This window comes from Balaenoptera borealis (genome assembly GCF_965194805.1).
Source record: "Balaenoptera borealis genome assembly, chromosome: 4".
NCBI classification, from domain to species: domain Eukaryota; kingdom Metazoa; phylum Chordata; class Mammalia; order Artiodactyla; family Balaenopteridae; genus Balaenoptera; species Balaenoptera borealis.
In genome coordinates, this window is record NC_138861.1 from 142,608,678 (window position 1) to 142,630,015 (window position 21,338).

The 21,338-nt window shown below is 32.4% G+C and overlaps 1 protein-coding gene and 1 long non-coding RNA gene across 2 annotated transcripts in view; one reads left to right on the forward strand and one right to left on the reverse strand.

Annotated features, from left to right (window-relative positions):
* The window catches only part of LOC309627692, a 251,962-nt gene extending 237,563 nt beyond the window's left edge, over positions 1-14,399 (reverse strand). Inside the window, exon 1 of the long non-coding RNA XR_014243919.1 lies at positions 2,639-14,399. This is a non-coding gene — a long non-coding RNA (uncharacterized lncRNA). The remainder of the gene's footprint in view (positions 1-2,638) is intronic.
* LOC309627668 (uncharacterized protein) overlaps positions 1-21,338 on the forward strand; it is a 46,888-nt gene that overhangs the window by 6,644 nt on the left and 18,906 nt on the right. The window lies entirely within an intron of this gene.

Below are 21,338 nucleotides of genomic sequence, written 5' to 3' on the forward strand. Positions count from 1 at the left end.
TTCTTAGTATTATTTCTCAGTTATGCTCTTTTCTTTTCACTGGCCTCCAAATTGTGGATGAAGACCAGTATACATGGGTCATTCCACTATCATGAGAAAAATGTAAATATTCTGATGAAAATATATTGTTTGCCTAATAAAACCATAAGAACATACCTTATTCAGTGCATATACTTTTTAATAATAATGCTGAATTCCAAAATGAATTTCTAATAAAATGTGTTTTATATGTATCACCAATATCATTGATTCTTTTATTCTCACTTAAAAATAATAATGTTCTTTTCCACTAGTGTCAGGTGAAATTACATTGTTCTCCCTATTTAGAAGCTAATAAAAACTAACCTAAGGTGTTGCTTACCATGCATTTGGAGCTTCCAAGGAGTAAATGTAGACAAATTAATTTGTCAATTCTAAAATTCACACCCCAATTTAGCATTGGGTGAATTTCTTCAAAAAACGAATTGGGTTTATTCTGTAAATGGGCTAAAATAAAAGAATCTGTAAATTGGGCTAAAATGAAAGGATCTGAAATGTTAATTATAACCTTTGATTGGATTCATCTCTTATTAGGAGAGATTCTGGTATAAATTATTCCCTTAATAAAATACATTTTTTCCAACAAAAGAACATAAAGGAATTTAAAATAAATATAGGGAAAGCAACTGATTAAATATCAAGTTATATCGAAAAAGTAAAACTTTATTTAAGATGAGTCCAAGTTAAAAACCCTACTTCTTGGCCCAACTTTTGTTTCTGGAACTACCATATTTACTAAGTAGGAGCCAAAATTCAACAATAGGGCAATTCCAAACTAATTTGAAATTAAGAATTTTATCATTTAAAATTTGAATGATCTAAGAAAATAGAATACTTTCCACAAATGATTGTATCTGTTACTAATTTCATTTGACATACTTGATGTTTTAATTCCTCATTTTACCTATATTTCATCATTCAATAGTATTTTGGGAGAACTTTGTTTAAGAGAGTCTTGGTCTGTTATAGATAAGATGTTATAAAATACTTCTTTACCAACATGCCTCAAAATCAAGGAATACTGGGCCTATCGCTAAACTCTTACTAGTTCTTATTTCTTAGACTTTTGGTTTTCCCATAGGAAAGAAATTATTAGATGCATTTTATTAACTTCTTTAAGAACATCTAAATTTCACAGACTGTCAAAATATATTTTTTGTTATTATTACTAACAATTTGCTTAAATGCACATAATATTACTTAATTTAAATCTATATTTTATGGGTAGCTCCAGGCTTGGTTGGAGCATAGAGAATTCTTAGGTCAGTGGAAATACTCTACATCATACCATAATGATGGAAACATGTCATTATACATTTGTCCAAATCCATAGAAAGTACAACACCCAGAGCGAACCTCAATGTAAACTATGGACTTTAGGTGGTTATAATGAGTCAATGTAGGTGCATCAATTATAAGAAATGTACCATTCTGGTAGGAGATGTCAGTAATGGGGGAGGCTATGCATGTGTGGGAGCATGAGGTATATGGGAAATCTCTTAACAAGTTTTCTGTGAACTTAAAACTGCTCTAAAAAACAAAGTCTTAAATTTAAAAAAATATGTAATCACTGTGTTTAACTCTATTTTGCAGTAGATCATTGTTCTCGATAGAGCAGAGTGCTTTCAATATGAGCATATGATTAGTTGTGGAATAGGTTGCAGTTTATGTTCCCTAGAAAGGGCTACTGATGCTCATTTGATTTTGAAACAGCTTATAAAATAGTCTTACGTACATCCAGAAACACACAGAGAAACATGCGTACACACACATTCCTGCCACATATAAAAATATAATTACCCTTATCAGGTAAATTCATTAATCACACTCATAAAGAGCAGATGATTAATATGCTATCTTATTACCGTTTATGGGTTAAACACCAAGGAGAAAACTTGGCAAATGCATTTGTCTTGCTTAAATATATTTTGTTAAATATACTTATTCATTCGAAACACAGCATTCTTCACTTGTTATGAGGACCAGTGAGGTCCAAAAGAAATTAGAAATATAAAATACTACAACTAATTCTCAAACTTACTATTCATTACAGTTCACAGAAATTACTGTTTTTGACCAAAACTATTACAGATTGAAAGGTGGTACTTTATAAATACAGATTATGAACACAGGATATTTTAAAATATTTTACTATTTACTATTTTTAAATATCCTGGATAATTATGTTTTATACTTTTATTATGCAGTAATTTGTGCCAAATGTTGGAAGTAAAATTTTGATTTATCTATCTCACTTTACATACAACAATACCAAACAATATTAAGTGGCATATGTCCACGAGAGTGGACATCCTTGTCTTGTTCCTGATCTTAGAAGAAATGCTTTCAGTTTTTCACCATTGAGAATGTTTGCTGTGGGTTTGTCATATATGGCCTTTATTATTTTGAGGTAGGTTCCCTCTATACCCAATTTCTGGAGAATTTTTATTATAAATGGGTGTTGAATTTTGTCAAAAGATTTTTCTGCAACTATTGAGATGATCATATGGTTTTTATTCTTCAGTTTGTTGAAGTGGTGTATCACATTGATTGATTTGCATATATCGAAGAATCCTTGCATCCATGGGGTAAATCCCACTTGATTATGGTGTATGATCCCTTTAATGTATTGTTGGATTCGGTTTGCTAGTATTTTGTTGAGGATTTTTGTGTCTATGTTCATCAGTGATATTGGTCTGTAATTTTCTTTTTTTTGTGATACTTTTGTCTGGTTTTGGTATCAGGGTGGTCCCATAGAATGAGTTCAGGAGTGTTCCTCTGCAATTTTTGGAAGAGTTTGAGAAGGATAGGTGTTAGCTCTTCTCTAAATGTTTAATAGAATTTGCCTGTGAAGCCATCTGGTCCTGGACTTTTGTTTGTTGGACGATTTTTCATCACAGTTTCAATTTCATTACTTGTGATTTGTGTGTTCATATTTTCTATTTCTTCCCAGTTCAGTCTTGGAAGGTTGTACCTTTCTACGAATTTGTCCATTTCTTCCAGGTTGTCCATTTTATTGGCATAGCGTTGCTTGTAGTAGTCTCTTATGGTCCTTTGTATTTCTGCGACGTCCATTGTAACTTCTCCTTTTTCATTTCTAATTTTATTGATTTGAGTCCTCTCCTTTTTTTCTTGATGAGTCTGGCTAAAGGTTTATCAATTTTGTTTATCTTCTCAAATAACCAGCTTTAGTTTCATTGATCTTTGCTATTGTTTTCTTCATCTCTATCTCATTTATTTATGCTCTGATCTTTATGATTTCTTTCCTTCTACTAACTTTGGGTTTTTTGTTGTTCTTCTTCTTCTTTGTCTAGTGGCTTTAGGTGTAAGATTAGGTTTTTATTTGAGATTTTCCTTGTTTCTTGAGGTAGGATTTTATGGCTATAAACTTTCTTCTTAGAACTGTTTTTGCTGCATCCCATAAGTTTTGGGTCATCGTGTTTTCTTTGTCATTTTTATCTAGGTATTTTTTATTTCCTCTTTGATTTCTTCAGTGATCTCTTGGTAATTTAGTAGCATGTTGTGTAGCCTCCATGTGTTTGTGTTTTTTACAGTTTCTTTTTCTATAATTGATTTCTAATCTCATAGCGTTGTGGTCAGAAAAGATACTTGATATGATTTCAATTTTCTTAAATTTTCCAAGGCTTGATTTGTGACCCAAGATGTGATCTATCCTGGAGAATGTTCTGTGTGCACTTGAGAAGAAAGTGTATTCTGCTGCTTTTGGATGGAATGTCTTATAAATATCTATTAAGTCTATCTGGTCTAATGTGTCATTTAAGGTTTGTGTTTCCTTATTAGTTTTCTGTCTGGATGATCTGTCCATTGGTGTAAGTGGGGTGTTAAAGTCCCCCACTATTATAGTGTTACTGTCACTTTCCCCTTTTATGGCTGTTAGCATTTGCCTTATGTATTGAGGCGCCCTATGTTGGCTGTATAAATATTTACAATTGTTATATCTTCTTCTGGGATTGATCCCTTGATCATTATGCAGTGTCCTTCCTTGTCTCTTTGTTTTAAAGTCTATTTTGTCTGATATGAGAATTGCTACTTCAGCTTTCTTTTGATTTCCATTTGTGTGGAATATCTTTTTCCATCCCCTCACTTTCAGTCTGTATGTGTCCCTAGGTCTGAAGTGGGTCTCTTGTAGACAGCATATATACGGGTCTTGTCTTTGTTTCCTTTCAGCCAGTCTGTGCCTTTTAGTTGGAGGATTTAATCCATTTACATTAACATAATTATCAACATGTATGTTCCTATTACCATTTTCTTAATTTTTTTGTGTTTGTTTTTGTAGGTCTTTTTTCTTCTCTTGTGTTTCCCACCTAGAGAAGTTCCTTTATCATTTGTCATAAAGGTTGTTTGGTGGTGCTGAATTCTCTTAGCTTTTGCTTGTCTGTAAGGGTTTTAATTTCTCCATCGAATCTGAATGAGATCCTTGATGGGTAGAGTAATCTCTTCTGGGTAGAGTAGGTTTTTCCCTTTCATCACTTAAATATATCATGCCACTCCCTTCTGGCTTGTAGAGTTTCTGCTGAGAAATCACCTGTTAACCTTATGGGAGTTCCCTTGTATGTTATTTGTCATGTTTCCCTTGTTGCTTTTAATATTTTTCCTTTGTATTTAATTTTTGTTAGTTTGGTTAATATGTGTCTTGATGCGTTTCTCTTTGGGTTTATCCTGTATGGGACTCTCTGCACTTCCTGGACTTGGGTGGCTAGCTCCTTTCCTGTGTTATGGAAGTTTTCAATTATAATCTCTTCAAATATTTTCTCAGATCCTTTCTCTTTCTCTTCTTCTTCTGGGACCCCTATAATTCGAATGTTGGTATGTTTAATGTTTTCCCAGAGATCTCTGAAACTGTTTTCATTACTTTTCTTTTTATTTATTTATTTATTTATTTATACATACAGCAGGTTCCTGTTAGTTATCTATTTTATACATATTATTTTATATACATCAATACCAATGTCCTCACTACCTTTCATTCTTTTTTCTTTATTCTGCTCTGTGGCAGTTATTTCCATCATTATACCTTCCAGTTCACTCATCTCTTTTTCTGCCTCAGTTATTCTGCTGTTGATTCCTTCTAGTGTTTTTCTAATTTCAGTTATTATGTTGTTCATCACTGTTTGTTCTTTAGTTCTTCTAGGCCCTTGTTAAATATTTCTTCTATTTTCTCAACCCGTGCCTCCATTCTATTTCTGAGATTTTGGCTCATCTTTACTATCATTACTCTTAATCTTTTTCTGGTAGGTTGCCTATTTCCTCTTCATTTATTTGGTGTTGTGAGTTTTTACCTTGCTCCTTCATCTGCAACATATTTCTCTGCTTATCTTACAGAATTAATGATTGAAAAGGAAATCAATACAGTTTGGAAATGCTAAGATTTAATCTGTTGGATCATAATTTCCAAAAAGAATAACTGTCAAAATTCAAATGCATAAACAGAACTCAGAAAGTAAAGAATACTCAGAACTCAATTTATCTTAAAAATACGTTGTTTCAAAATATTAAGTGTATAATTTGCATTGATGGTTTTTAAAGCTACATCTATTACAAGCCACCAATTCTATGGCATAGAAATCAATAAAAATGACAACTAAGGAGGAAAAGTCATAAAAATACTACTTTATAATTACAATTAAATTCAACCTATAAAATGAACTATCTCCCCATTTTAAAATTGAAATTTTAATATTTAATGAAGAAAAAGAAGCCATTTCATTATTTACTCTTATGACAAAAATCACTATGTGAAATTTGACTTTAGATACAAACTTTATGTGATATTTTTATTGGATAAGTTAATTAATAATTAATACATTTATCATTCAAAATAAAATAAAATACAGTTTATCTATGTAAAAAATGGGTTTCTTTAACTCTGAGGAGCTAAAGTTTAAAAAGCTGCTGTTCAAAGTTCATTATTGGATCCCAATACTTGAGCTGTAGTAAGGGAATTTTAGGTAAACTGGGCAAGATAGATAATATTGAGTAATTTAGGATAAGGCTTGCACTCTTCAGTCTTGTTGGGTAAATATTATTTCTGACTGAGTTTTTGGATTCTCTATAATCTTCCTAAAGAATAGACCCAATTAGATCCTCAAATAGTATTAAGCTTCTTTCTACCTGAAGACCTTCACAAAAACACCATGCCATAATGGAACTCTTTTATCCCAGTTTTTCCTTATAAGTCTTATCCATCAAGATTTCCCTGAGTATCCATTTGTATCTCCCCATGTTCTGCTAGGCCTCCATATTATATACTCTCCAAACAACATGTGGTTATCCTTGGTAGCATTTATAAAATATATTTTAATAATTTTCATTATAATAGACTTAATTTCTGTAATTTTTCCAATATCACTGTAAGTCCCATGATAGCAGGGACTTCTTTTATCTTTTCTAGCTCTGAATCTATCACTAGAGTAAATACTCACTAACTACCACAGATTTTGGACAGAATTATTTGACTGCAATTGTTTGAATATAATTCTGGTTTTGATCAGTTATGAATAGCTTTATCTCTAAATCATATTAATAGATATATGACCATATACATCTAAAACAACAGAACCATTTTCAACTATTTTTAGCTTAAGTGAATCAGATTTTATTGCAAAACAATTAAAAGGCTGTTATAAATCTTCTTTGGACTTATTGGTTTATAACTTGACTTCTCTCATGTGATGAGCTTCTTATGCCGTCAGAATTCAGTGTGAGTAAAAATATATAGTAACTACGATTAGCTATTCAGTACTGATGAAAACTACCAAATTAGTTAAAATTCTGAAACAGCTTTTGGCAGCCAAGTATTAGAGGGTCCCAAATTCAGATTCTTTGCTCCCATCTCCCCTCACCACATTGCTTAGATTTATTGTGCAAGATTCATCTTAAATGTCTCCTTTAAATAACACTTCCTCTGAACACCACGGCCCAAGACCTGCCCCAGAACTGATCACTACCTCTTGTTTATCACACTTTAGTTTATAGCCCTGCTATTCTCTTATAAAAGTTATTAAAAAGAATCTATCTTTTTGAGCATATCTGCTTCTCGTATTAAACACTGCTCTATTAAGATAGGGATAATGCTTTATTCAATTCTGTATCCTTGGCAAATCTCTCATTTTGCTCAGTTGAAACTTTACTACCATGTGTTTTCAGGAAATAAAAAAAGAGGTTAAATAGATCAAGTTATGTGGCCAAACATGAATATAATTACCATTTTATTTATCAGCATGTTTTTGGATTTCATGATTTACTGTTAATGGTGGTAACTTATCTTACAATTCAGTTATAGTGAAATGCAGTATGTTTTCAATGTTTATATGCATGCCCCTCTTTGACAATAATATGAACCTTATTCAAGCATTTTCATTTAATTTTAACTGCCATATCTCAGTAGTTCTAACAGTAGACAATTAAATGGATGAGGTTTTGTAGAGTAACATAATGAGGAACCCAATCTAGACTTATACAAACAGCTTTCTTGGCAGGGGTTGGAGTGATGAGATTTCATCTCCTCTTACAATTTCTCAGATAGTAACCTTATTTCCTATTTACCAAGTTCTTACTCATCCTGCAAACAACAGAGCTTTCTCAATTAGAGGCTAACATATAATGAAAAAAGAAAAAAAGATGGAAACAAAGGAATAATATATAGCAAATAAAAAAGAATGTCTTCTATTTATACTGCATTGCAAGACACTATAACTGCTACTATCAGCAGGCGTCTCCCATTACATGTTAAGTTGACAGCTCCATGTTTCATTATACATGACAACTTACTCTCCAGGTTTCATTACTCCTTCTATGCAGCTTATGTGCAGGTCTCTGTTCAGGATCTTCTCTGCTATCCTTTAAATGGCAATGTTCCCGCAGAAACCTTTTTCTAGGTTAAAATGAAGAGAATACACCAATTTTACTTATATTATCTAATAGTATATTTTAGTGCTTTTGATTTCTATAATAATGAAATTTCTTTGAAAATCTTCCCAATTTTATTTTCAATTCATGACATATTTAGGTCAACTATATAAATGAATTAATTTTATAACATTCATTTATGATTTAAGTATATATTAACATCAATTCTTATTTTAAAAGTGAATTTTGCCATTTTTTTCTTTTACACCAATAAACACAATAAAAGATTATTGTCTGTTTATGTTTCAAATTTCTATTAATGACATATATTTAGTAATGTAAGACAATATTTGTATTCATTTGGAATATTCCTTCACCTTCATTTATGGATTTGAGAAAAATGAAATAGGTTGCTTCAAATATTTTTTTCTCAAAAACTGATTTTTAAACAATGCAATGAGATAAATTTCTAAAGTAACTGTATATAGCTTGTTTGAGATTGGAAAAAAATAACAGAAAGTCTACAGCAACTTTTTATTCATGACATTATCCAATATGTCGACTACCATTCACTGATAATGTCACAGACAACTCTGTTACCTACCACTGGCTTCCATTCAGGCTGTTATTACTCACTCTCACATTCTGAAACCACTTATTATATCATTCAGTGGAGAGTAACCAACACATCTGAAAGCTTTCCCTTTCACCCCACCCCTTGGGTGACAGAATTCCTGGTTTCTATTAGGAGTGGACTCATGTGTATGTAAAGAATTCTGTAATGTCCAATTGCTTGCATAAAAATTTAAAACAAACAAGAATCAATGCAATTGCGTCCTAGTTTCGACTGACAAGTGCTGGATGTTGCACACGTTGAGGAAATTCTCAGAGGATTTTCTGTGACCGTGACTATTTTTAAAGTATTTAGAAATGTGTATCTTCAACAAAAAACCAAAAGAAATATTTTAAAAGAGGAATTATCAATAACAGTGGCATCTTGGATCATTTGATTTTGAGGCTTGAAGGTAAACATAATTCAAATGACAGACAGATGAATTTATGCCTCGAGGGGTACCTCTGCACATTGAACTGCATTTTTTTGAACATGGCAGCAAAGGGTTAGATGCCTACTGGTTATACAGTTAAATAACACAATCTATATTCACAGCTTGCAGATAGGAGAGTTAGATCACAGAAACCACTCACTTTCTAGTATTTTTATATTTTGTTTTTGCAGTCTTTTTACATTGTTGCAGTTTAGGAAATATGCTGCACTTTTCATTCTAGCAAAAAAGGGGCTCATTGAAAATAACTGCAACCTATGCTGTATTACTAAAACAACAGAAGGAAAAGCTTAAGTATTAAAATAATGTCCATTTTCACAATTTTCTTATGGTTGCAGAAAGGAACTAAAGATTGTTACAGTTCCTTTTGTCAAAATTATATTAACTAAAATGTTAGAATTGGACCCTCAATAGCATTAGATAATATGGTCTTTAAAGTTCAGAAACATAATGAGAATAAGCTGAAATTTTTTTTGGTTTGGGAAGAACGTAGTTGATAATGTAGTATAATTATGCGAACTGTGTTTGAATGTAAGATTTACTACGCATTTAGCCATTTGGACAGTCTTCAAAAATCTGGTGATACATTGGGGAAAGCAGCAGTGACTGAGTTTAATAACTAATTAATTGAACTGCAGAAACTGACCAAGGCTTAACTTCCAATGTCATTCTCAAATGGGTATGAGGTAACACAAAGCACAATTGGATATATTATAAAAATATTATTAAAGAAAATATACTCAGAGTGCTTTAAGTATTTCATTTGGTGCCTTCTAAACCATAACTTGGGGAACGCCCTGGCGGTCCAGTGGTTAGGATGCCACGCTCTCACTGCCGAGGGCCCGGGTTCAATCGCTGGTCGGAGAATTAAGATCCCACAAGCTGCACGGTGCAGCCTAAAATAAATAAATAAATAAACCATAACTTGCCTGATTTCAGATTATTGAAATAGGTTATGTTCATGTCAGTTAAACTACAGACTCTTCTCTAGCCATGTGTGTGTTTTTGTGTGTGTGTGTTTATCTAAAACAATGAAGGACAATTGTCACGAAGTCATCACAGCCTTTAACTAGTAATTAATACTCTGAAGAAGGAAATAGAACTGAGTGTTTTCATCTGTGGAAGTAGAAAAGCATAATCAATTATCACTGACCCATTACCATCTAGGTATCTATGAGTTGCCTGAGTTCACTCTACTGTCCAGAAATATTTGTGAAATTCCTCTCACTGTGTTGCTTGTTTTGGAAGCCCTCTAATCACCATGACCATCACGGAAAAAGAGTTCAGGATTTATAATTCTATCAATTTCCACTGATAAGGTAGAGCTAGGTTGCCAGGTGCCAATTCCTTCATGCTTAGGTATCAGATAATAATTTGTGAGCAGTTTATTTTATTTTCAAACCTTGAAATCTTAATTAGTCAAAAGATCTAAATGTGAAACACAGGGAAAATAGAATTGAGAGCTCATAATTTTGTTTATTTTTGGTCATTTTGGGGGAATATCCTCTGTACCAATGAGGTTTTCTCTGCCAGGCACAGAATAATTAGAAATTAGCTTTTGCCATCTGTTTATTCACCTTGAAATTTTAAAGTTCAAAATGACATAAAATATGTAGATATTGTGCTCAAGTAATGTGCCAATTGTGAACCAAGGTGATTATGCAACAGTTAAAGTTAGAGGAAAGAAATAGTAGTGATATGTAACTTCTTAATTTATACACAAATTATTGAAATATTTAAATTATTTAAAGTAAGGCTTTGGGTAAGCAGTCACTGCCATAAAGTACTGTAGTTAAAAAAATGAATATAATACAATGAATTAGTTGTTTCTAAGTGCACTTAAGAACTTGGGGAAAGAAAATCATAAGCTCAGTGCTTCAAACTTCAAGATTAAAGGCTTGAGTAAAGAACAAGAAAGCTTTTATGATCCTACTAAATAATCATTATTTCCTGTAGCCCCAGAGTTGCTATTTCTGAAAACCAAACCCAGAATCTAATCCTGTGAGTGGCTGAATTACAGCACAAATGAAATTTATAACTTCACAAGGTTTATTATTATAAAGATAGGACATCTATTGGGAAATAATGGGACCCTGGAAATTGGAATGGCGGCATATGGGCAGAATCTCATAAAGCTGGAGATACTGAATTCCCAAATTCCTTCTGATTCTTTGCGGAATGTAGTCTCTCTTTGCCTGAAAAATCTTTAATTGCCTTCCCTGAGGCAATTTTCTGGTAAGAAACTTCTGATCATCTTCAGGATCCATTCCTATGGCTTCTTACTGCTTCCAGACCCAGAACAGACTCAGGTACCACCATGTCCCAGAGGGAAAGGTTAAGTGTGACCCGTGAGAAAGCTCAATACACTCCAAAAATGGCAAGATTATGTCAAATTACATCAATGGAAGTGTGGAACAAATGTTTTGGAATGGATCCTAAGAGTATTGTGTTAGGATGAAAGAAATACAATGTTCTATCAGGCTGTAGTCATTGACAGGGATACACTAAAGGCATTCTAGGTTTAATATGTTAGCTAGGGTGAATGGGAATGGCTTTAACAGTTTGGCTTTTTGAGTGAAACCTAGACTCAAAAGCAACCTATATTAAATGAAATTAAAGTGCTGGAAATTCCTTAGTATACAATAAAGGGTTCCATCCAGAGGATTAGAGACATTTGAATGTTAGAGTGGATTTATCATGTAACACCTCCAAACTATGTCTCTTGGAAAGGTCCAGAGACTATTGCTTTCTGAAGGCTTTGGTAAATATATTTGTAAGGGGAGTCTCTACATTCTCAAAACGCTGTATTAATTCTTGTCTGTAGGCCAGAAATCATAGTGAAAAACTCTGTCATTGAATTATCTGACTCCTTGAATTCAGTTTAGGATCAGCACCAAGATGGCAAGGGTCAAAAGGCAGTACTTAATTGTTAAAGATAAGGTGGTTGTGATTACTTTAATGGTAAGTATGTACAAGCAGTAGCCATAATAATTTGAACTACAGAAGTGGACATTAGCTAACAGATCACGATGTCGCTGGAATTGAAAGATGGGCATCTTACTGAGTTGTCTTGATTTATGTAAGTGGAAAAGCTCTAGAGCTGCTGAACAGAAGTATAACTAAATCAACACAATGAAAGTCACAGTACTTCGAAATCTTCCCAGATTTAAGGCAATTCACAGCACAGAGATTCTTGAATGAAGAGGAAGTCTAGTCCTCTTGAGGAAGTACCCTGCTACACTGACAAAAATTTATAAATCTTTTCTCAGCCTTTCCCTGAGGGATCTGACATAATTTCCCAGGATAGTTGTGTACTGGGGAAGGGAAAATAATCAGAATATTTGGGGATATCTGATGCTGGTTCTAAACTGAGTTCACAAATGTCACTGTACTCTATCAGTTAGAGCAGAGGCTTATAGAAGTCAGGCAATCGAAAAAGTTTGATTTGGGTTCAGCTTACCGTGGGACCCTCTATGCAATCTGTGGTTATTTCTCAATTTTGTAATGCATAATTGAAATAAATATACCCAGAAACCAACGAAGTTCCCTGATCCACTGAGTGAAAACTATTGGCAGTAAAGGCCAATTAGAAGCCATCATTCCTGCGTCTGTTGATTAAAACAGTCAATCGAAGGTGATACTGTGCTACTGTAGGGACTACAAAGATTGTGCCACAATCAAGATGCAGAGGAGGTGAACCTTTTCGTATGTTCATTCAACTCACCTCCTTGACCTGTGCAGAAGTCAGACGGATCTTGGAGAATGAGAGTTTCAGTATTGGACCAAATTACGCTTTATGAGGCAGGTTTTTATACTTCCTGCTTTCTAGTTCTGTAAAGCTGTTTGGTTTCTGACAAACTTCCAAGATGGGTTTTTATTTTTGCATAGATGTGAACTCACCATATGATTTTGTTGAAAATGACTAAGGTTGGAACCATTGCTTGCAATTAAAAGAACCCCATTTAAAGAACATTCTAACAGAAATGATTTCTTTGCTCCCTTATGAACCTTGTTAGTGTTCTCAAGTGACAGGATCAAAAGTGACACCTTTGCTTAATGATGTGAATACCTTCTCTATTTGTGTGTTGGATTGTATTGCCTCTGAGATTGAATTTTTATCCTTGAGATATGTGTACATTTTCACACAGACACACAGACACACATAGACACAAAAACAAATGCAAGATTATGCTTGTGGTTTCTCCCAAGAAGATACTAGAATGTGGTGGGAAGGACAAGGGAGCATTTCATCATCTCAAACTGATGGAGAATTCTCCAAGGTGACAACAAGTACTAGGTTACATGTTGGAGTGGATTATTGAACCTCAACTCCCTATGATCCCAAAGGTGATATTCTTATTTGTGTATTTTAACGTGGCTAAAAACATTTGGTTCACAGTTGTTAAAGAGTTAAACAAAGGAAAATAGGTTAAAGAGCAGACTCTCCTGAGAGAGACGGAAAGAAAGAGTAAAGAATATCTTGGCAAAGTGTAATGAGGAAGTGGGAGCCCAGGGGAGAAACTAGCTTCCCCAAATGAGACAGCAAGAAAAGCTGCCAGAGACACACAGGGGAAACATAAGATAACATATTTTCTCTGAGGAAAAGAGAGTCTGTGAGGAAAAACAAATTGAAATTGGGGAAATAACTAAAAATAAAATCTGAAGAAGTAAGGAGACAACAGGTAATGAGCACAAGACAGAGGAGAGAAAAAAGTAAGATTTCATTTATATACAGATGGCTGCCTTTTTTTGAATATAATGTGATAAGCATTTTTCTTCTAAAATAATACTGGTAACAAAAAGATTTTAACTATTCATGTGTATGACTTTAGTATTCTCTTATTATATAATGAGTTATTGATGAGGAGGACAACAAAATGTTTAGTATTAATCACAAATCTGCATTAGACTTAAGATTCAGATAGTAGCAACATAAAGTCCCAATAGTGCCTAGCTGTTACCATGTACTTTCTGTGTGTGGAATATGGGCTTCACATTATGAGATCAGTTTTTTATGTTTATTTAACAAGATCATCCCGTTACTTTAAAGCAAACTATAGATAGAAATGAATAATTAGAGAAAAAAGAAACTTATTCCCAAATTATAACAGGATAAAATATAGTACAAAAACTCTAATATCCAGTATTTTTTTAAAAATTCAAAGTTGTACATAGAGTTGCCCTTCCAAAATGACAAAACGAAATTGCTACAAAATATTGGAACTTTTTCTTAAAACATAATAGAACAATCAACCAAGACAGTGGAGACCACAGTTGTTTCCCCCAAAAGAATTATTACTCTTGTAGATTCTTTATAACTGAGTAGATAATTTCACCAAAATATGTTTTATTAATACAGGTTAATAGTAATTTTTCACTTCACTTTTATGAGAATTGGTGAAGTCATATACCTCCATTAAAATGTTTAGAGGAATAGGTTTTTATAAAGACAATTTTACTATGATTTTCCTACAGAATCTAATGATTAGTGCAGCATTTAAAAATGATAACCCAATAAACATTTAGAAAGATATGGAGAAGTGATTTTACTGAAATTTAAGTTACAGGCTAATAAATATATAGTAAAATCTGAAAATTATACATTTTTCTATTTAATAAAAATTACATTGATTTAAAAATATTAAATGGTAACATATTTTCATATTTATTAGAAAATGAGCAACTATTTTTCAGCTGAAACTAAAAAATGTGTCTATATTTTATATTTATGAATAATCACAACAGAGGGAGAAACATGAAGCATTCAAGTATGAACTTATTTTAATAATGTTCAGGCTATTGATTAAATAAATACAGGATTACTGCTGAAATGTATCAAAAAGCGACCATCCTTTAAAAATTATACTTCTTTTCCAATATATTATCAGAAATGGCAAAGTGCTTTTGAAATACTAACATCTTTATGCATTATGATCCGCGTTATGTCAAGCAATGTAACAGGCAACAAATGTATCACTGCAATGCCATATTGAAAAATGTGTGAAAAGAAACATGATAAAAGTTATTCAGCAATTTCTCTTTTTCCAGTTTCTGGGTCATTTATTTGTTCTCTGACAATATCAGGGGTAAGACAAATATTCATCACTTCTATTTTTGTTGTTTGAAAAAATATAATGTTGAAATTTTTTTTTGCTTAACAGTTTAATTTATATCACAGGTAGTGGTGGAAATTCCAAAGCCCTTATCATTTTCTACAGCCTTTACATTTCTGCCACGGAGCTGAATGTAATTAATGATACACCAGCATTTTCAGGTTAAAAGTTTTAGAAAATGGGTCAATGTTCAAGCTTTTTATTTCTGGACTAGCTTTCTTATTTCCATACATATCTGCTGGTTTTTTAACATAAAAAAATTAAAAAATAAAGCTTAGATTTAAAATAACCTGGATAAAATTACCTAACATTGTACATTTTATCTTTACTATCCGATATATATTTTTTTCTCATACATATTATAAAGAACAGTCTTACTGGTTGTTATGAACTGAATTGTGCACCCAAAATTCATATGGTGAAACCCCAAGCTCCAGTAACTTAGAATGAGACTGTATATGGAGATAGGACTTTTAAAAAGGTAATTAAGCTAAAATGAGACCATTAGGGTGGGCCTAATTCAATATGACTTGTATCCTTATAAGAAGAGGAAATTAGGACATACAGAAAGAGACACCAGGGTGCTGGATCAGAGAGAAAAGGCCGTGTGAGGACACAGCAAGAGGGAGGCCATCTACAAGGCAAGGAGGGGGATCTCAAGGGAAATCAAAGGTGCTGTCACCTTGATCTCAGTTTTTTAGCCTCCAGAACTGTGAGAAAATAAATTTCTATTTTTTAAGCCACCCAGACTGTGGCATTTTGTTGTGGCAGCACTGTCAAGCTAATATACCTGTGGAAGCAATGTAGTTTTTATTTATCCATTTTAACTTGCCTTCCTGAGCCATCAGAAGAAGTTCTTCCTACAATGAATCAGTTTAAGGTAAACTTACTCATCACATTTGATACACTGAGATTTAGTTAGTTAGTTAGGTAGTTAGTTAACTGAAACTCTGGGCTGTAACACTGCATTAAACTGGGAAAAATAATAGTCTTACTTAGGTTCAACATGAGAAAAGCAGAGCCTATACAATGGTTTCCAATAACTGTATTCTTCTACCAGTTCAGTTCTAAAGAATCACTGTCTAACCTAGTAGACTTTAGAGTATGATAGATGTAATAAAGATGTTTAGTTTCTTGTTAAATTATCCTTAACTTTAGAGCTTTCAATCTCTTTGTAACAGAGTGATAGAATGGCATAGGAACAAATATAATACAATTGAAATGCATGCAGTCACATTGTACTTAATAGAAACCCACTATTGTGCTGTACTGTAATTTTTATATATTGATACATAATTTATTAGACAAATCTAGTTTATTTATGATAAGTTAGAAATGTTTGGGTGCAATTCAATTATAGAAAATGAAATAAGAACAACACATCACTTGGTACTACAAAAAAGATCTGATGTTAAAAGATTATTCATCAGGTGCTCTGTGATGACCTAGACGGGTGGGATGTGGGGGGAGTGGGAGGGAGGTCCAAGAGGGAGGGGACATATGTATACATATAGCTGATTCACTTCATTGCACAGCATAAACTAACACAACATTGTAAAGCAACTATACGCCAATTAAAAAAAAAGAAAAAAAAAAAAGAGCCAAGAGATCTGGGTCAAAGATTACCTTCTAATGAGCTATGTGACCTTGAGGAATTCACTTAATCTTATTGGCTTTGTATCTATACAAATGAGGTAATGAGCAATAATTATTCTGGAATCCATGCAGCTTTAAGATTCTATGATCGTCAGATGTGGAATATTAAAGTTAGATGAACTGTTTTTATGTATAGATATAAAATTCCAAGAGGTTTTTTTTAATTGGAATTTTAATGCCATATGTTTATGTTCTTTGTATTGCTCAAATTTTAAATACATTCACTGGTCTCTTGGGATACATTTTTAAAAAGGAACCTATGAAGATTTTGACCATCACTGTCTTCTAGTACTGGAGGAGACCATTGGGAGACCAAGAGCAGTAACTGATGCTAAGCTCACTCCAGACTGGAGATCAAGTAGAGAATGACGTTAATAATTATTAACTTCCTAGGGATGTGTGCTGAATAACATCATCTTCTATGACAACCTTGCCATACCTGATACAGTTTAAATTCGATAACTTTTTAAAAAATGTGTTAGGCACCTACAATGTAGGGGTTGGGGTTCATTACTTTTGGTGTACACTCTATGGGTTTTGAAAACTATATAATGTACACGTATCCACTATTATAATATCATACAGAAGATTTTCATTGCTCTAATAATCTTCTGTATTCTTCCAGTTAATCTCTCCTTTCCCCCTAAACATTTTCAACCACTGAAATTTTTATTGTCTTCCTAATTTTAGTTTTTTGATAATGTTATGTCAGTGGAATCATATAGTATTTAGCCTTTCCAATTGGCTTCCTTCACATAGTAATATTAATATGCATTTAAGGTTCTTCCATGTCTTTTCATGGCTTGATAGCTCATTTCTTTTTAGCACTGAATAATATTCCATCATCTGGGTGTATATTTATCCATTCACCTACTGAAGGCCATGTTGGTTGTTTCCAAGTTTTGACAATTATGAAGAAGACTGTTTTAAACATCCATGTGAAGATTTTTGTATGGTCATAAGTTTCCAAGTCACATAAATACCAAGGATTATGATTGCTGGATCATACAGTAAAAAATGTTTAGTTTTGTAAGAAACTGTCAAACTGTGTTCCAAAGTAACTGTACTATTTTGTATTTCCACCAGCAATCTAGGAGAGTTCCTGTTGTTCCATCTCCTCTCCAGCATTTGGTGTTGTCAGTGTCCAGATTTTGGCCATTCTAATAAGTATGTAGTAGTAGGTCACTGTGGTTTTAGTTTGCACACATCTCTGATGATGTGGAGAATATTTCCAAATGCTTATTTGCCATTGGTATATCATTTTTGGTAGGTGTCTGTTCAGATTTTGGGACCATTTTGAATTGGGTTATTTTCTTACTGTTGACTTTTCAGTGTCCTTTGTATATTTTGGGTAATGGTCCTTTATCAGATGTGTCTTTTGTAAATATTTTCTCCCAGTATGTGAATTGCTTTCTCATTTTGCTCACAGTATCCTTCACAGAGCAGACATTTATAATTTTAATGAAGTCCAGCTTATCAATTATTTCTTTCATGGATTGTGTCTTTGGTGTTGTATCTAAAAAAGATATTACCACACCAAAAGTCATCTAAGTTTTCTCCTACGCTATCTTCTAGGAGTTAAAAAGTTTTGTGCTTTACATTTAGGTTTATGATCCACTTTGAACTAATTTTTGTGAAGGCTATAAAGTTTGTATCTAGATTCATTTTTATGAGTGTTGTTGTTCAACTGTTCCAGCACCATTTGTTGAAGAGATGATCTTTGCTCAATTGTGTTGCCTTTTCTCCTTTGTCAAAGATCAGTTCACTATAATTATGGGGAGTCTATTTCTGGTCTCTCTAGTCTGTTGCAATGATATATCCATTCTTTGCCAGTACCATACTGTCTTGACTACTGTAGCTTCATATTGTCTTGAAGTTGCGGAAAATCAGTCATCAAACTTTGCTCTTCTCTTTCAATATCATATAGGCTCTCTTGGGTTTTTGCTGCTCCACATAAAATTTAGGATCAGTTTGTTAATATCCACTAAATAACTTTGTGGGATTTTGATTAAGATTGAATTGAATCTATAGATCAAGTTGGAAAGAACTGATATCTTGATGTATTGAGTTTTCTGATCCTTGAATATGGAATATATCTCCATTTATTTAGTTCTTTGATTCATTTAATCAGAGTTTTGCACTTTTCCTTATATACAAATTGTACATATTTTGTTATATTTATATTCATTTTTGTGATGCTAATGTAAGTCATAATTTGCTTTTAATTTCAAATTCCACATGTTCATTGCTAGTATATAGAAAAGTAGTTAACTTTTATAACATTTTTATAACCTTTTATCATGCAACCTTAATCACTTTTCAGTTCCAGGAGATTTTTTTTTTTTGGCAATTCTTTCTTATTTTCAATATAGACAATCTCATCATCTGTGAACAAAGACAGTTTTATTTCTTTTTTCCCAATCTGTATACTTTTTTCTTTCTTATCTTATTGTAGTTGCTAGGTCTCCTACTACTTTATTGAAAAGGAGTGGACAGAAGAAACATCCTTGCCTTTTTACTAATTTTTGTATTTTTTTATTTTGAAGAATGACATAAACATACTCCTGAAAAAGTCCAATACCCATATAAAATCCAAAATTTACAAAGAATCTCACAATGTTTATGAACCTGCTATCCAGAGGAAAAGCGTTATCAAGAGTTTATAATCAAAATACTTCAAAATATTGTAAGAGTGACTCTAATTTTGCAGGTTTTTGAAGAAATATTTTTGTCTCCAAAAATGATTTGTTAACTGAAAATTTTGAATACCTGAATAAATGTAATTGATAATTACAACCACTGTGTTAAAATACAGGAACATGTTCTGACACATTTTATGGATTTAGAGCAACAATCAACTTTGAGTGTGTGTAAAAATGCTCCAGTGTTACTGTTTGGATGGTGTTACCTTTCTAAAAATGAGTTATTAGAGATAGTAGAACCGAATCTATGTAGACTTAAGAAAAATCTTCTAATTATCCCATTTTGGTGGAAATTACTTGTATTCATATTTTAATTTGTATGATCATAGTTAACTTCATCATTATATTGTTCAATTAAAGAAAAGAAAGAACTGATAAACTATGGAAAAATTTCACCCTTAAAACACAATTTTAAAAAGTTGAGATGGCAAAATCCTGGTTAATAAAGATAAAAACAGTTTCTATCAATTAGAGAAAACCTGAGAAATACTCTTCTGCCATTTGCTGCCACCTGTCTCTACAGTTTCTTATCAGTTTAGACTCTCAGAATGTGAACAATCTTTTAAAAACCTCAGTCAATAGCTGGATGTGACCATTGTAAACATAAAACTCAATATTAAAAAATTATGTTTACAGAAGTAAGCTCAACTTTATCATTATAATATTTGAAAACATTTTATTTTGAGGTATTTTACAAACTCAATATTTAATATCTTGCCTGAAATATATATTTAATTAATCAATCTGACAAAATTATGAGAAGAGAAATTTTCACCTAGCCCTATATTGATGTTCAAATTTCTTTACAGTTTAGCTAAGGCTGCTATAAAATTACTATTTTTTTAATCTGTGCATATTTCATAAAAATGATTGGGAAACACTGGAGAAAAGAAGAGAACTGAAATTGGGTGTTTACCATTAATATAATAGTAATAATGATTACTATCATCATCATTATTACCACATCTTATTTTAACCACTGTAAATTCATAAACAGACATAATCAAAAGGCAGATTAGAATCAATAATAATGCTACTTCTGAAAATATATTTTGCATATAATTCTCCAGATTTTGAATAACTGCTGAAGAACATTTTTCTTTACATGTTATTTTGTAACTTTTTATACATAATATAGCATGTTGATATTTGATGCCAACAAATGTACTTATGCAAAATAAAGAAAATGTTAACCAAAGTCTACAGTTGCATCATATAGATGTGCTAAAATTCATATGTAATCATTTCCTATTGGATATTATGTCTGTTTCCAGATATTAATTTTGTAAATGATACTATGAAATATCTTAGACCTATATTTTTATGCACATTCTTATTTATTTTGGGGATTAGAGAGTGTGCTAGTTTTTATGACTTTTGACAAAAATTTAGTAATTGCCCTCTAGCTTTGTAATGTTTTAATTTACTTGAAAAATCAGGTTCAACATATGGCTTCGTGTTCACAGATGCACAATAAATGACATTTGTAAGTTCTACTATACCTGAGAAGTCTTAAAGCATATGTAAGTTGTCATTCCAAAGTTAGTATTTCTATGCCTTTTTCATGTAACAATGCTTCCCTATAAATAAAAATTTTCTTCTCCCCACATAAAGATTTTTGTATAAGAAATTGCAAATTGATACTGTATCTACAGTTAATATTTTGTTCAAGATTATGAAATTGCAATGTATTTTAAAACATTTATCTCAGGTTTAAGGCTGTAATCAGGAGTTTAGAAAACCAGATGCTCTTTCTGTTCAGTAAGAATATAATTGACAGTTAACTTGGAATCCTGTACTTCTGCTAGATTGTTTTTCAAAATCTACAACGATAATGAGCACAAGAGAACAATGCCAGTTACCTGCTACTTGCAATATCACTACCAGAGAAAATG